We start from the raw sequence: 18,338 nt of genomic DNA on the forward strand, positions 1-18,338 counted from the left end.
GTTGATAGAAACAAGTGCTGAAAACCCCGTCTCACAAATATACATAGTGGCAAACACTCAGGTTGCTTTACCAGAGGAGAATTCTCCAAGGCTCTTCGAGCTGAATTCACTTTGTAACATTCCCTTTGTTCTCCGGCCGATGAGGTCATCTCCGGCATCACTACTACAGTCCATGTTGGAGAAGAAAGGGTATCGAGATGTCTGTAGAATTCCACCTGCAGAGATATTGGCATGGCTTTGTCACTGCAGCAGCACTTTCTCTAATACTGGACAGTTTGCTTAGTTGTCTGCCTGCAATTTCCTATTTCACAGTAGCATTTTGGCTAGAAGAACTTGCAGTCCAATGAAGTTATCTTCGCGGCAAACATTCCGCGTTGCCAGATACACGTTTCTTGCAGTTTTTTAAACAACGTCAACTGGCTAAGAAATAGTGTATTAAAATAATTTACTATAAAAACCCCCAGCATGTGGCCGCGCGGCTTGGGTCACATATTCGGGAGATAGTGGGTTCGAACCCCACTGTCGGCAGCCCTGAAGATGGTTTACCATGGTTTCCCATTTTCATGCTGGGGCTGTACCTTAAATAAGGCCATGGTTGCTTCCCCCCCACTCCTAGGCCCTTCCTATCTCATCGTCGCCATAAGACCTATCTGTGTCGGTGTGACGTAAAGCAAATAGTAAAAAAAAAGCTGTACAAACAGATGCAGATGTTTGTTTGTCGTTTAACTGCGATGCGTTTATAATTATTACGAAACATTATTCAAAATCACATTTCTCACACACCCTTCCGCTTTTCGCGTTAACATTTCAGTGAATATTAATGTTACATTTCTGTTTGACTTCCACGGACTTCCTGAATACAAACCACGGATCCCCAAGAGGTCAATGAACCCCAGGTTAAGAACTCTGCTCTAGAGTATTGACCAGTTCGATCTCATCACTTTCAGCCATCGCCACTGCTTCCTTGTTATTTGCTCCTCATAACATGTCTATATCTCCCTGTTTGAAAATAACATTACTTTCCTTATTTTGTAAGATAAATATCTTCTAGCCTTAGACCGTTCATCATTAGGTGACTCATGCTATATGTTTGCAGTGATGATCTCAAGTAAATTCATAATACTAAAACCCCATTCACTTGAAGTTGTTCACGTTGGCAGTGCAGAGTTTCCTCAGAAAACGAAATCTTTCATTGAAAGAAATAATTTTGGCAAGTTTATTATGTAGTGGTAGATTCTGCCAAATTTTGCTTTGAATTCGTACCATTCATCCCTCCATTATGGCTTTCGAAGTATTTTTTCATCTTCTTCAGCAACAAGTTTCGACTTGAAGTGAGTAGCCAGTAAATTCAGGCATTTCTTACCAAAATCTTGAAGCGCAGTTCTCGATTTTTGTACGAATTTTACTGCCAACAATTCAAAAAAGGCACCACATTACATTTTTATGTTACCATTTATCGAGTAGAAAGAAATCCCTTAAATATTGTATCACTGTAGATTTGAATGTATTAGTCACAATCAGAACATTTTAGGCGCCTACGGACATTTTTTTCGTCGCTATGGCCTGAGACTTTCTGAGCTCCAAAACTGAATCGAACTAGGCTCACTATTTGCCTAACTCTCTCCATTCTCTGCAAGAGAAATCTAGGACAGTGATAGAAATCCTGTAATCTTATAACAGAGACATTCAAAATGTATTGGCCATGTTTAAATGTCTGAGCTGGCTGGGAGTGCCCTTGCTGGCAAAAGAGAGGAGGAGTATATATCTAAGTTTCATTGGCCTTCGTGGAGTATCACACTTGGCCATCACAACGTGATGATACAAAGGCAAATGCATAGAACACTTACAGACGCAAGATTAAGATACGAATTACAATAATTTTAAATAAGCGACCGCAGCTCAGCCCGAAGGCCTGCAGATTATAAGGAGGCATGTGGTCAGCACGACGAATTCTCTAGGCCGTTATTCTTAGCGTTTATAGCTCCTCAATATTGTAATCACGTAGGCTGAGTGGGCCTCGAACGAGCCGTCAGACTCCGGTAAAAATCCGTGAACTAGCCGGAAATCGAACCCGGGGCCTCCACGGGGGCCGGCTAATTTTAACATACATAATTCTTCTTCTTCGTCGTCTTCTTCTTCTTCATCATCTCCAGGGTTGGTTTTTCCCTCGGACTTAGCGAGAGGTCCTTCCTGGAGCGTGAGACTTTGGGTCTGAGGATACAACTGAGAAATAAGACCAGTACCCCGCCTTGGCGGCCTCGACTGCTATGCTGAACAGGGGCCTTGTGGTGAGAATGGGAAGATTGGAAGGGATAGACAAGGAAGAGGGAAGGAAGCGGTCCTGGCATTTGCCTGGAGGTGAAGTGAGAAATCACGGAAAACCACTTCGAGGATGGCTGAGGTGAGAATCGAATCTACCTCTATTCAGTTGACCTCCCGAGGCTGAGTGGACCCCGTTCCAGCACTCGTACCACTTTTCAAATTTCGTGGCAGAGCCAGGAATCGAACCCGGGCCTCCGGGGATGGCAGCTAATCATGCATACCACTACACCACAGAGGCGGACACATACATAACAGTAAAATATTTAATGATAAATAATGAACATCATAACAGACTGGGATCACATTTATAAATATCATAACTGTTGAAATCTTAGACATCTTGCTATTGTACAGTGCAGGGAAGATCATGCAGGAAAGGCGACGTTCAGTTATACAGTGTGCTCGTAAACAACGTGAACCGGGTACATGAGCGTTAGAGGGTTGGTCATACTGATATCTAATTTATTTTCAAATTATTTATCTCGCGCCGTTGTCATTTTATCAGCTGCTGAAGTTTAGCCAATCAGATCGCTTCGTGGGCGACATCAGATGGGCTTTGCGAGGCGGTGTTGCCAAATCTGCACGTGGCTTATGACCGGCTTGGGAGCGCCTATAGAAGAAATAAACTTCTCCAGGTGAGGGACTTGAACAAGGACCTGTAAATGAAAATATGCAACCCTCATTTATTGGACATGTGTACTTGTGTATGGGGAATTTATCTCCAGTTATCATCGTGTTTGAATTGGCGTTAATTTGTGTGACTGAACTATGCCTATTTAAATGTGTAATCTGCAATTATTACGTCAATAGCTTCGATCTTTCTCATTCGCTCAATAAGTAAATCGATTGTGCGCGCGTGCGCAGATCTCTCTTGAACTGGGCGCTGTGCTGGTCATCCTTGCTTCACAGCGAAGCGAGTTGTGAAGTAGAGGGTTGAATATTTTCATGTTACCAGCTCGGCCCATAACAAGCACTCTACGGTGGCATTAGCTGAAACCCACGGTGTGTTAGTGTTTGATGCTCATTTCTCGTCATGGCTCTCAAGCCCGACCAAGTCACGTGCAGATTTAGGAACATCGCCTCGTAAGCCCATTTGTATTCGCCCGCTAACTTCAGCAGCTGAACAACGGCGCGGAATATCGACGTATTTTTTTTTAATTACTTATCAGTATGACCAAAGCTCCAACGCTCATATACTCGATTCACGTTGTTTCCGACCATTCTGTATTTCAAATACTGTAAGTGCACTGAAACTTTTGTGTTTTTTCCTCTTTATTTGATGGTTATTTGTGTGGGAAAAGTTGGCGTCTGTAGACGTCTGTAAAGCGAAAGCTTCTGCTGTTGCTGCTGGTATCTGGAGAATGAAAAGTCAAAATGTTTCAAATCTGCTTTAGTACGAGGATCTCACGACCACTCGCTAGAATCGATCACTCGTCAAAAGACCGAGCCTCGTATGAATTATTGTAGTCAGGAGCCTTCAGCTGACTATGTAACGAATGAAACATGGTCTTGTTTGTGTGGTAGGCTGAATTGCTCTGAAGTGTCTTCCCTTCTGTGTTTGAATTATAGCCCATTCATCCGACCATGTCTGATGGAATCGTCGTTGTTAGGACAGTAATGAAGTCTTTATGTGATAGCAGGATGTCTTGCTACTGTTTGCCGAGGAGGTCGACCTTCAGGGGAGGAATATTTTGGGGAGCTTAACTGTAGAATTGAGACGTCCTCAATGAAAGAGGTTTGTTCAAATCCCGATCCAGTTCTCCACCATTTTCTGCTTTGTGTTGACTACTCCTTCAGTAGACACCTTTCAGTGTGTCTCTTCTTAAAGCTCTCGTGCCAAGTATTTCTGAATTTCTTTTGTGCGTGTGAATGAACATGAGTAATGTGCTCTCCAATATGTTTAAGACGTCTGAGTCGCGTGCGTACGATATGACTGAGAGGACTGATTCGTATCATTTACAGTGATGTACTGTACATGCAAGTGAGGCAGAGTGTTCGTGTCACGCCAGTTAATATCAGGCAATGAAGTGACTTGCGTATTTGGGGGGCGGGGGGGAATGTTGCGACAGTCATAGTTTTGTATGTTAGGAATACTGACATTTTTCTTGAGTGACGAAATGGAGTATGCTTGTCCCTAACTTTCTAAAAGAAAATAGTACAACAAATAAAGTGTGTGTTTTCGTTCACTTGTAGACTTGTACTAAGGCAGCGAGGCATTTAAACGATAGGCTTATATTGAATTTTTCGGAGAAAATTAGACTAAATGGCACCGAGCGAGTTGGCTACGCAGTTCGAGTCGCGTAGCTGTGAGCTTGCATTCGGGAGATGACGGGTTCGAATCCTACCGTCGGAAGTCCTGAGATGATCTTCTGTGATCTCGCACTTTCACACATGACAAAGCTGTCGCTATACAGTACCTTTGTTAAGGCTATGACCGCTACCTTCTCATCCTTGCGTGTCGCCGAAAACCTACGATGTGTCAGTGCGACGTTAAACTACTAGCAAGAAACAAAAAAAATGAAGACAAAATGACCTTCTCAGCGATGATACTAGGTTTGAGACCAAAACATGAAATTTTAACGAAATAATTCCATGGATATGTACGGAATATATTGCTTTTAGACTGCTATGTTGTCTTTCTGAACTTCTAATTTCGATTCATTCTTCTTATCCACCGTCAGTAGGTTGATATGGTCATCCTTCAAGAATAACTCTATTAGATCTTAAAATGTGGAATCTACCCTTGTACAGACGAATCGTGGGTAATACAGAATTACCCTAAATGACTATCGAGATTAGCTATAATAGACTTGTCCTTGCAATATTGACACAAATTATTTGTTTTAATTTGTCACTACGCAGCGTGTTGTGTGTTTAATATGCTCCTCTTTTGCCACTCTGCAGATTTCTTGCCACACGTCCCCGAATATGACTATGGTGATGACTTGGTCAGTTCATCAACGGACTTGAGTAATGAAGGACCATAATCCACACAAATATCACAGGATGTAATATCTGGGAAGCGAGTGGGCCAGGACAGGGGATTCTAGTCACTCTCATTGTCGTGTCAGATCCACCTTTGTGGCAGGGTGTTGGTGAAATATTTTACATCCTCATGTTAATCTAGGGTGGGACCACGTCCAACTGCAGAATATAGGCAGTACTGTCAATGAATTTCAGTCTAGTTATCGTTTTTATTTCATGAAAAGAGGGTGTCATAAACCCTTACTTGATAACGCAGACGGTAGAGCGCCGACCTTCTGACCTCAACTTGGAAGGTTCGATCCTGGCTCAATCCGGTGGTATTTGAAGGTGCTCGAATACGTTAGCCTCGTGTCGGTAGATTTATCGGCACCTAAAAGAACCCCTACAGGAACAAATTCCGGCACCTCGGCGTCTCCGAAAACTGTAAAAGTAGTTTGTGGGAGCAATAACTATTATTATTAACTTATTTGCTTTACGTTCCACTAACAGTATTTCACGGAGGTCACACGGGCTTGAAGGGGAGAGGGGTCATCCAGTATGATTTGAAGTGAAGTCATTTCCTCAACACATTCCACGCTGTTTCGGTTAGCAGATCGTTTCTCTGATTACCCGTCACCTCAAAACGTCTAAAGGCTTATTCTCCACGAGCAGGTGAAACTCCACTGTTCGCCCGCCTGACCGCTCAAACTGTTTGCCTATTTTACACGAGCTGTTGAGTTGACGCCTGTAAACAGCGCCAAAAATGCCGGCGACACGCGCAGCCGTTCTCCACCAGCGATAAACTTGCCATACTGTTATAATGGATGTCACACAAATAGGTTGTGTTGTCGGAGCTGTTCAACTACAGTTATTAGCAATATTAAAAAAGAAACCTGATAAGAAAAGATGTTGGTGGACTCACCCTGTGTTATCGAATCGGCTCATCACTGGACAATTTCATTTAAGGTTTGGCGACCACAGGAGCTATCCGCAAATGTTTTTCCAATATTATAGAATGTCAGTTGCTTCATTCGATGAGCTGTTTGAACTTATTAAGTTGCATGTTACTAAACGAGACACCGTGATGAGGAAAAGCATTGATCCAACAGAGAGACTTGTGGTGATATTAAGGTAAGTGCAAATTACAACTCAAATATTTTTACATTCTATTTATCAATATTTATCAATCAAGCAGCCACTTATAAACAAAATGTACAATACCAAAACGTGAAATGAATTAATATTATTGACCATATGAGAAAAAACACAAATGAAGTTATTACGTAAATACGAGTTATTGTAATACAGTACAATCTTGTTATATATTCAAATAATCAGATATATTGTAACAATCACTGGTGTCAGTATTGTAACTCGTTGGGGTGGTCGGAGGTACACTACAGTAGATAATATCCCCACATAGAATGTGAGTCTATTGCCCCCTCCTTTCATGGACAGTAGATAACATCCCCACATAAAATGTGAGTCTATTGCCTCTCCTCTCATGGGCAGTAGATAACATCCCCACATATTATGAGAGTCTGTTGCCCTCTCCTCTCACGGACAGTAGATAATATCTCCACACAGAATGAGAGTCTATTGCCCTCTCCTCTCATGGACAGTATATAACATCCCCACATATAATGAGAGTCTGTTGCCCTCCCCTCTCTTGGACAGTAGGTAACAGCCCCACATAGAATGACAGCCTATAGCACTCTCCTCTCATGGAGAGTACATAACATCCCCAAATAGAATGTGAGTCTAATGCCCTCTCCTCTCATGGAGAGTACATAATATCCCCACATAGAATGTGAGTCTATTGCCCTCTCCTCTCATGGAGAGTACATAATATCCCCACATAGAATGTGAGTCTAATGCCCTCTCCTCTCATGGAGAGTACATAACATCCCCAAATAGAATGTGAGTCTAATGCCCTCTCCTCTCATGGAGAGTACATAATATCCCCACATAGAATGTGAGTCTAATGCCCTCTCCTCTCATGTAGAGTACATAATATCCCCACATAGAATGTGAGTCTATTGCCCTCTCCTCTCATGGACAGTAGATACCATCCCCACATAGCATCTTTGTCTATAGCCAACTCCTCTCATGGAGAGTAAATACATCCCAAATGCAACGAGAGTCTATAGCCCTCTACTCACATGGACAGTAGATAACGTCCCCACATTGTATGTGAGTCTATAGCCCTCTCCTCTCCTGGACAGTACATAACATCCTCAAATAGAATGTGAGTCCATTGCCCTCTCCTCTCATGGAGTGTACATAACATCCCCACATATAATGAGATTCTATTGCCCTTTCCTCTCATGGACAGTAGAAACCATCCCCACATAGAATGTGAGTCTATTACCCTCTCCTCTCATGGAGAGTAGATACCATCCCCACAAGCAATGAGAATCTATAGCCCTCTCCTCTCATGGAGTGTACATAACATCCCCACATAGAATGTAAGTCTATTGCCCTCTCCTCTCATGGTCAGTACATAACATTGACCTCTACTCTCATGGACCGTAGATAACGTCCCCACCTGGAATTTGGGTCTATTGCCCTCTCCTCTCATGGACAGTACATAACATCACCACATAGAATGTGAGTCTGTTGACCTCTCCTCTCATGGACAGTACACATCATCCCCACATAGAATGTGAGTCTGTTGACCTCTCCTCTCATGGACAGTACACATCATCCCCACATAGAATGAGAGTCTACCTCCCTCTCCTCTCATGGACAGTCCCCACCTAGAATTTGGGTCTATTGCCCTCTCCTCTCATGGACAGTACATAACATCACCACATAGAACGTGAGTCTGTTGACCTCTCCTCTCATGGACAGTACACATCATCCCCACATAGAATGTGAGTCTCCTCTCATGGGCAGTAGGTAACATCCCCACATAGATTGTGAGTCTATTGCCCTCTCCTCTCGTGGAAAATACATAACATCCCCACAAAGAGCGAGAGTCTGTTGACCTCTCCTCTCATGGACAGTACACATCATCCCCACATAGAATGAGAGTCTGTTGCCCTCTCCTCTCATATACAGCAGATACATCTCCACATATAATGAGTCTATTGCCCTCTCCTCTCTTGGACTGTACATAACATTCCCACATAAAATGAGAGTCTATTGCCTTCTCCTTTCATGGAGAGTAGATGATATCCCCACATTTAATGAGTCTATTGCCCGCTCCTCTCAAGGAGAGTACATAACATCCCACATAGAATGAGAGTCTGTTGCCCTCTCCTTTCATATACAGCCGATACATCTCCACATAGAGTCTATTGCCCTCTCCTCTCTTGGACTGTACGTAACATCCCCACATAGAATGAGAGGCTAATGCCCTCTCCTCTCGTGGACAGTAGATAACATCCCCACATAAAATGAGAGTCTGTTGCCCTATCTTCTAATGGACAGTAGATAACATCCCCACATAGAATGAGAGTCTGTTGCCCTATCTTCTAATGGACAGTAGATAACATCCCCACATAGAATGAGAGTCTGTAGCCCTCTCCTCTCATGGACAGTAGATAACATCCCCACATAGCATGAGAGTCTATAGCCCTCTCCTCTCATGGAGAGTCGATGCCATCCCCACATAGAATGTGAGTCGATAGCCCTCTCCTCTCTTGCAGAGTAGATAACATCCCCACATATAATGAGAGTTTATTGCCCTCTCCTCTCATGAAGAGTGGATGATATCCCCACGTAAGAGGACGTGATACTCGTTGAGAAGTGTTCGAGGCACGGACTGAAATCGCGAGGAAGTTCATTGAGTCACACAACTGTCGCAGTAAATCCCTATCTAGTGATCTGACTAGGAAACAGCTAGATCACTGCATCATATTTTCACAATCAAGTACAAGATAAGTTCAGTATCCCAGGAACAGTTCATTGTTCAATGTATTCTGAGCTAGAAGAATGTATTAAGAGAGAAAACACTGATGGGTACTTGGCAGATGAACAGGGTCATCACAAATTTCGTGCACATGCATTTTACAAACTCTAACGAACCCGGATTGAGACTGAAAAATATTACTCCTGCGATTGTCAGAAGAACGCTGTGCCATCACAGCTGCCGACTACAGTCGCCTCTTTACATGTTTAACTTTACAATGTGCGAAGGAACATCTACGACAGCTGAGTCCAAAGAAAACACATTTATTTATTGCTGGACAGAAAGGGACGGTTTTGTACACTCCAACGAAGTAGCTTCTTGTGTTCATTACATGTTAAATAACATGTACTTCACTGCGACTTTGTCCACATTATTCGCCTTTCTGCTGAGGATCTCGTTGGGTGGAAGGAATCAAAAATAAGATTATTATTATTATTATTATTATTATTATTATTATTATTATTATTATTATTATTATTTTTAAATACATCGCAGTTAGTAAATATCCCAGTGGCAATGGACACTTACAGTAGTGTAACAATAAAGTAAAAGAAAATCACTCAGCAATAACAACAAGAGTTAAAAAAAAGCAGTTCCATGAAAAGACTAGTTTAACATTCCAAATCCAGCAGAAAATCACAAATTCATTGTCCGTCATTTAAAACTTTTTCTTTTCACCTTACACCACCACTAATGATCTTCTTAAACGATTTGACACGGGAAAGGAATCTATCAAAGTCTGCTGCAGGTAATTTATTCCCATCCCTTATGGCCCTCTTTACGAAGGAAAACGTTCCCACACCCGTATGCTGGTTTCTGGCTCCAATTGTATGCTTGTGTACACTTCTCGATAAGTACGAGGGAGGTTCCGCTCCCTCCCGTGTAAGATCACACAGGCGAGCTCTACTTCTTCTACATTCAAGACTTTCCCTATTCCCGTTTACGAAGCCCATCGCTTTTCTTTGAACTTTTTCTAAGGAATTTATTAAACGTACCCTGTGCGGATCCAAGAAGATAGCAGCACGCAGACCCATATTCGAGAATCGGTCTTACCAAACATGTATAAGCTTTACTTTTGGCACCTGAATTAGCTTTCTTGAGATTCCGCATAACAAAATGTAATGATCTCCAGGATTTATTAACTACCGTACATGTTCCACTTGCTCAGACCAGTTTAAGTCGTTTCTAATAGTAACACCTAAATACTTACAACTATCAGCTTCAACAACACTCCCCTCCCCCACCACCACCAAGTTCGTAATCCCTCCATCATGTCAATTTTTGTTTTTTGTTTTTACTGAAACCCAATTTCGTACTTTTACCGCTGCGAATTTTCATTCGATTTTCACGCGCCCAGTTATCAATCATATCTAAATCCTGCTGAAGCAGTATTTCGTCCTCCTCTGTCTTTGTCTCCCGCTATATGACGCAATCATCACCAAAGAGGTGCACTTCCGATTTTATTGAATTAGGCATATAATTCATGAAAAGTGTGAGAAGTATGGGTCCAATAACGCTGCCCTGAGCCACGCCAGACGTAACGTTTATTGGGGAAGATAGCGTTTCTCCCACGCGCACTTCCATTGAGGAGTTCTTGTAACCATTTCACCACTCTGATGTCAATGTCCATACGCGCCAATTTGTTAAGGGCACGAGATCGAATGCCTTGACACATTTTCGAGCTTATCCGATATATCCTGACATACGGAACAAACCTGCCTTTCGCAGGAGACGCCTTCTCTGAAACCATGCTGCCCCTTGAGGAGTCCCATTTTAACCTCAAATAATCTGCTGTTAACTGCTCCATTTATTTGCAGACGATTGACGTCAAACTAACCAGGCTGTGGTTATTCAAGTCACTCCTGTGAACCCCCTCCCCCCTTTATGAATAGGAACTACAATGATCGATTTCCAATCTTCTGGAAAGTTCGTATTTTTCAGTGATATATTAAATATACATTTTATTAAGTACGGTGTCCGACTCGTTGGCTGAACGGTCAGCGTACTGGCCTTTGGTTCAGAGGGTCCCAGGTTCGATTCCCGGCCTGGCCGGGGATTTTAAACTTAATTGGTTAATCCCAATGGCACGGGGGCTGGGTGTATGTGTTGTCTTCATCATCACTTCATCCTCATCACGACGCGCAGGTCGCCTAAAGGAGTCAAATAGAAAGACCTTCACCTGGCGAGCCGAACCCGTCCTGGGATATCCCGGCACTAAAAGCCATACGACATTTCATTAAGTACGGTAGAATCGCTTCATCCCCGAGCTTAAGTGCTTCTCCAGAAATAGAATCTGGCCCACAAAATTTATTTTTTCTGAGTGTGGAAAGACCTTTACGCAATAATGCAGCTTTAATTTGGAAATTATTATTAGTTTACGGAAAATTGTCCCTGAATAACAGTGCCATCGGTTTAAAAACCTTTCCGCAGTACATATTTAATGCTTCCGCTTCACCTTACGTGTACCTGTTGTCGCTAATAAATCCCCTCCTATACAAAGCGAAGTAATTGACTTGTTCTCCCCTTCACTCTTCGTATATACGTATATATATCAAGTTTCCGTGAATTTCGACATTCATCTGGCATATTGCCAAGATATTTCTCTACTGCCACTTTCTCTTCTGCAAGCGAATGCTTCCCCAAACGCCTATACTCCGCTTTGCACGCATAGTTATTATTTCTTCTGTTGAACGATCTCCTAGTCTTGCGTTTAAGCTTCCTAATAGTCGCGGTGTTGTACGGCGGATCTGAATTTTACCTAATTATATTTTTGAGAAAGAAATTTATGCAGTCCAGTATTTAAAATGGTTTTGAAGTTCCCCCAAATGTCGTCCATCCACTTGCCCTCCTTTAACCAGTTAGTATAGCACAACCTCAAATAGTTCTGAAAACCTACGGAGTCTCCCCTAGCATTATACCAAATAGCCTTAGAAGTTCCCACATTTGTCGTATTACATGTTCCCCAAGAGAGATCGAGTACCAGTGTACTGTGGTCACTAATCCCCTGAATATCGTCACAAGATATAACTATGTTGTCAAGTCTGACTAGAAAAACATCTCAAAGTGCTCGTTAACGTGTGTTCATTGTAAGGACTTGGGACAAGCCATTATTCCACGCTAATAAGTTAACTGCTTCCTGCAATAGCACACCCCCTCCCGTAGTTGACCCAGGCCAATTTATTGACAGTAGATTTAAATCCACTGCAATTATAATTCTTTCCCGTAGTTTATATATATGTTAAGTAAGTACATGTAGTTTGTCCGGTAGGAAGACATTCTCTTATATCACCAGGCAGAGTATTTGGTCGCACTGAAAATAAATTACAAGAAGGGAAATCATTCTAAAGCCACGGGACTATAGAGACATTTTTCAGAAATTTGGAACTGTAATCTGTCCTCTTTTTATTGTAATTAGAAGAATTAAATGGGTGAAGTTTTAAAACCAACTACTGAAGAATATCTTCATCCAAAAGTAGTTTGGAAGAAATTTAATATTAGAAGCATGGAAGAATATATAATAATTAATATTAGCAGATATATTTGAAATTTTTAGAGATACTGTATTAAAGCATATACATTAGATCCTGCTTGGTATTTTACTGCTCCTGGTTTAGCTTGGGATGCTATGTTAAAAGTGACTAAAGTCGAACTAGATTTATATAACGATTATGATATGGTATCATTGGTTGAAAAAGGAATTAGAGGCGGTATATCGCAAGGTATAAAACGATATGCAAAAGCTAATAATAAATATTTAGACAATTATAATCCTAAAAAAGATTCAAATTATTTAGCCTATTTAGATGCCAATAATTTATATGGTTGGGCTATGTCACAATATTTACCCTATGGTAGTTTTGAATGGAAAGAATCGAGTTATTTTAATAGTACGAAAATATGTGAAGTACCTGATAATTATAGATATGGTTTTATATTTCAAGTTGATTTAGAATGTTGTTGTTTGAGTCATCAGTTCACAGACTAGTTTGATACAGCTCTCCATGACACACTATCCTGTGCTAACCTTTCATTTCTACGTAACTATTGCATCCTATATCTGCTCTAATCTGCTTGTCATATACCTTGGTCTACCCCTACCTTTCTTACCACCTACACTTCCTTCAAAAACCAACTGAACAAGTCCTGGGTGTCTTAAGATTTGTCCTATCATTCTATCTCTTCTTCTCGTCAAATTTAGCCAAATCGATCTTCTCTCACCAATTCGATTCAGTATCTCTTCATTTGTGATTCCATCTATTCATCTCACCTTCAGCATTCTTCTGTAACACCACATTTCAAAATATTCTATTCTCTTTCTTTCTGAGCTACTTTTCGTCCATGTTTCACTTCCTTCACAATCCCACGCTCCACACGAAAGTCTTCAAAAGCATCTTTCTAATTCCTGTATAAATGTTTGAAGTGAGCAAATTTCTTTTCTTAAGAAAGCTCTTCCTTGCTTGTGCTAGTCTGCACTTTATGTCCTCCTTACTTCTGCCATCATTAGTTATTTTACTACCCAAGTAACAACATTCATCTACTTCCTTTAAGACTTCATTTCCTAATCTAATATTTCCTGCATCACCTGCCTTCGTTCGACTGCACTCCATTACTTTTGTTTTGGACTTATTTATTTTCATCTTGTACTCCTTACCCAAGACTTCGTCCATACCATTCAGCAGCTTCTTGAGATCTTCTGCAGTCTCAGATAAAATAACGATATCATCGGCAAATCTCAAGGTTTTGATTTCCTCTCCTTGGATTGTGATTCTCTTTCCAAATTCGTCCTAGATTTCCTTTACTTGCTGCTCTGTGTAAACATTGAAAAGGAGGAGGGACAAACTGCAGCTTTGCCTCACTCCTTTCTGGATTGCTGCTACTTTCTCAAAGCCCTCGATTCTTATCACTGCATACTGATTTTTATACAGATTGTAGATACATCTCCGTTCTCGGTATCTGATCCCAATCACCTTCAGAATTTTAAATAGCTTGGTCCAATCAACATTATCGAATGCCTTTTCTAGATCTATGAATGCCATATATGTGGGCTTGTTCTTCTTGATTGGATCCTCAAAGATCAGACGTAAAGTCAGGATTGCTTCACGTGTTCCTACATTTCTTCTGAAGCCAAATTGATCTTCTCCCAACTCAGCTTCAACTTGTTTTTCCATGCTTCTGTAAATAATACGTGTTAAAATTTTGCAGGCATGAGATACTAAACTAATGGTGCGGTAGTTTTCACACCTATCAGCACCGGCTTTTTTGAGAATAGGCATAACAACTTTCTGCCGAAAATCGGATGGGACTTCTCCTGTCTCGTACATCTTACACACTAAATGGAATAACCTTGCCATGCTGGTTTCTCCTAAGGCAGTCAGTAATTCAGAGGGAATGTCATCAATTCCAGGTGCCTTGTTCCTTTTTAGATCTCTCACAGCTCTGTCAAACTCTGACCTCAAATTGGGGCTCCCATTTCATCAGCATCAACAGCCTCTTCTAGTTCCAGAATCAAATTAGCTACATCTTTACCTTGATACAACTGTTGGATGTGTTCCTGCCAGTTTTCTGATTTGTCTTCTTTCCCTAGAAGTGGCTTTCCGTCTGAGCTCTTATTATTCATACACCTAGATTTTTTCTCCAAAGGTTTCCTTGATTTTCCTGTATGCAGCATCTGCCTTTCTTAGGACCATACAACCTTCGACATCCTTGCATTTCTCCTCCAGCCATTCTTCCTTAGTTACCTTGCACTTGCTATCCACTTCATTCTTCCATCGCCTATATACTTTTCTGCCTTCATCATTTCTATCATTCTTGTATTTTCGTCGTTCATCTATCAGGTCTAGTATCTCCTGAGTTACCCACTGATCCTTAGTTGATTTTTTTCCTTCCTAAAATTTCTTCAGCAGCCCCACCGACTTCATTTTTGATGACTATCCATTCTTTCACCATTGTGTTTACTTCAGCCTTTTCATTTAGTCCTTGTGCAACATGTTCCTTGATACAGTCCCTCACACTCTTTTCTTTCAACTTGTCTAGATCCCATCTTTTCAATTTCTTTTCATCTTCCCATCTTCTCAATTTCTTCAACTTCAGATGGCAATTCATGACCAACAAGTTGTTGTCAGAGTCCACGTCTGCTCCTGGGAAAGTTTTGCAATCCAACACCTGGTTTCTGATTCTCTGCCTAATCATAATGAAGTCTATTTGATACCTTCCACTGTCTCCAGGTCTCGTCCACGTATACAGCCGTCGTTTGTGGTGTTTGAACCAAGTATTGCAAGTGCTAAATTATGATCAGTGCAGAATTCAACCAGCCGACTTCCTCTTTCGTTCCTTTGTCCCAATCCGAATTCTCCTACTGTATTACCTTCTCTTCCTTGGCCGACCACTGCATTCCAGTCTCCCATCACAATTAGATTCCCGTCACCTTTTACATATTGTATTACATCTTCTATCTCTTCATTTATACTTTCGATTTCCTCATCATCCGCTGAACTAGTAGGCATATAGACCTGCACTATTTTGGTAGGCGTTGGTTTGGTGTCTACCTTCACGACAATAATTCTTTCACTATGCTGGTCGTAGTAGCTTACCTGCTACCCTATTTTCTTATTCATTATTAAATCAACTCCTGCATTTCTCCTGTTTGATTTTGTGTTGATAATTCGGTAGTCGCCTGACCAAAAATCCTGTTCTTCCTGCCAACGTACTTCACTTTAGTCTATCCATCTCCCTTTTCAGATTCTCCAACCTACCACAACGATTCAAACTTCCTACATTCCACGCTCCGACGCGCAGATTGTCAATATCCATCTTCCTTATGATCGCTCCCTGTCGTGTAGTCCCCACCTGGAGATCCGAATGGGGGACTAGTTTACCTCCTGAATATTTTATCCGGGAGGAAGCCATCATTAGTACATCATTCATACAGAGAGAGCTGCATGTCCTCGGGAGTTAGTTACGGCTGTAGTTACCCGTTGCTTTCAGCCGTGTAGTAGGATCAACACAGCTAAGCCATGTTGAGTGTTATTACAAGGCCATATCAGTCAATCATCTACACTGCCGCCCTTGCAACTTTCGAAATGCTGCTCCCCTCTTTCGATGAACCACTCCTTAGTCTGGTCTCTCAACAGATACCCATCCGATATGGTTGCACCTGCGGCTCGGCTATCTGCTTCGTTGGGACACGCAAGCATCCCCACCGCGGCAAGGTCACATGGTTCGCAGGGGAGGTGATTTAGAATATCCAGAAAAATTACATGATTTACATAAAGATTTGCCTTTTGGATCAGAAGGAGGAAACAAACTATTAACAAATTAAAATAATAAAGAAAAATAAGTTTTAAATTACAGACATTTAAAACAGTATCTAAATCTCGGATGAAAATTAACAAAATTCATAGAGTTTTAGCCTTTAAACAATCAAACTAGTTACAAAAATGTATAGACTTGAATAGAGAAATGAGTACGAAGGCAACTAATGACTTTGAAAAAGATTTATATAAATTAATGAATAATTCTGTCTTCGGTAAAACAGTGGGAACCATTAGAAATAGACAAAATATTAAAATAATAACTGATCCAGAAAAATATACAAAATATATTTCTAAACCAAATTATAATCACACAACAATATTTTCTGAAAATTTTGCTTCTGTCATATGAAAAAATTAAAAATTAAATTTGATAAACCATATAGGAATGAGTATTTTAGATATTTCAAGTATAAAAATGTATGATTTTCACTATAATATTATGAAACCAAAATATGGAATATGTTGTATGGACACCGATTCATTTATATATAAGAACTAATGATTTGTATAGCGATATGAAAACCATGTTAAATGAATTTGATACAAGCGAATATGGAAAAGATAATAAATTTGGAATACCACATGTAAACAAAAAAGTATTGGGAAAATTTAAAGTTTAAAATTGTGGGGAAAATAATGGCAGAACACGTTAGTTTGAAATAAAAAATGTACGCTTATAGAGTAGAGGACAAGGAATGCAAAAATCAAAAGGAGTTAAAACATCAGTAGTTAAAAATTTTAATTTTTAAAATCGCGAAAATAAAATAAAAATACAATTCGTGTTTATAAGATCTAATTAAATTCATTGTTCTATATTGTTTGTATTCTGTTGAATGTAATAAAATAGTTTTAAGTCCTGATGATGATAAAAGATATATATGTGAAAATGGAATTGATACATTACCTTGGGGTCATTATAAAATAAAATAAATTGAATAGAATGTTTATCTATATAAATACGTTATCATATAGGTAAGAAAAAGCGCCTTACTTTGCTTTCGGCTACCATGTTTCGGCTACTCATATAGGTAAGAAAAGCACTGCACTATGCAATCAAATACCAAAGTTTCAACTACCTCATATAGGTACGAAAAGCACTGCACTATACTATAAACTACCATGTTTCGGCTACCTTTGGAAAAACTATTTTTATTTTATTTTCGCGATTTTAAAAATTAAAATTTTTTATCTACTTTTACTAAAAATGGGTAACTTTTATTACTTTTAATAAAAATTTGAAGATTTTTAATTTTTATTTTATAGAAATATTAATTTTTGATATTTTCCCCTAAAAATGGGCGATTTTGGTGGAAAAGGTACACGATTCTGAGAAAAAATACGCAAAATTATGTGTGAATGGTTAAAAGTTATAGGTGCGGCAGAATCTGCAGAATGTACCTACTTTCAGTTTTTGAGATATAAGTATCCTCATAAAAAGAATTCAACTCCTATTTCTCCCCGTTAAGTAGCTCTCCAGAAAACAAAAAATACATGTTCATTTATTATTAAAGGAGATTGAAAATACCAATTTTCACGCCTATAACATGTTAAGTTGATGTGATATACTGTAGATATTCTCATTTTAAAAATCACCCGGTTTTTCAATTCCCCCTTAAGTGGATTTTACTAAAACAAAAAATATTTCTCTTCATTTTTAAAGGAGATTCAAGTATCAGTTTTCACTTCAGCAACATCTTCAGTTCTTGAGATATAAGTATCCTCACAAAAATAATTCAACCCCTTCTTCGGCCTTTTCTCCCCGTTAAATGGATTTTCCGAAAACAAAAAATACGTGTTCCTTTATTTTTAAAAGGAGATCCTAA

The 18,338-nt window shown here is 40.1% G+C and overlaps 1 protein-coding gene across 2 annotated transcripts in view; it reads left to right on the forward strand.

Moving 5' to 3' along the window:
• Positions 1-18,338, forward strand: part of LOC136863956 (1-phosphatidylinositol 4,5-bisphosphate phosphodiesterase delta-4) — a 330,114-nt gene that overhangs the window by 101,869 nt on the left and 209,907 nt on the right. The window lies entirely within an intron of this gene.

The sequence above is a fragment of the Anabrus simplex genome, chromosome 2 (assembly GCF_040414725.1).
Source record: "Anabrus simplex isolate iqAnaSimp1 chromosome 2, ASM4041472v1, whole genome shotgun sequence".
Taxonomy (NCBI): Eukaryota; Metazoa; Arthropoda; class Insecta; order Orthoptera; family Tettigoniidae; genus Anabrus; species Anabrus simplex.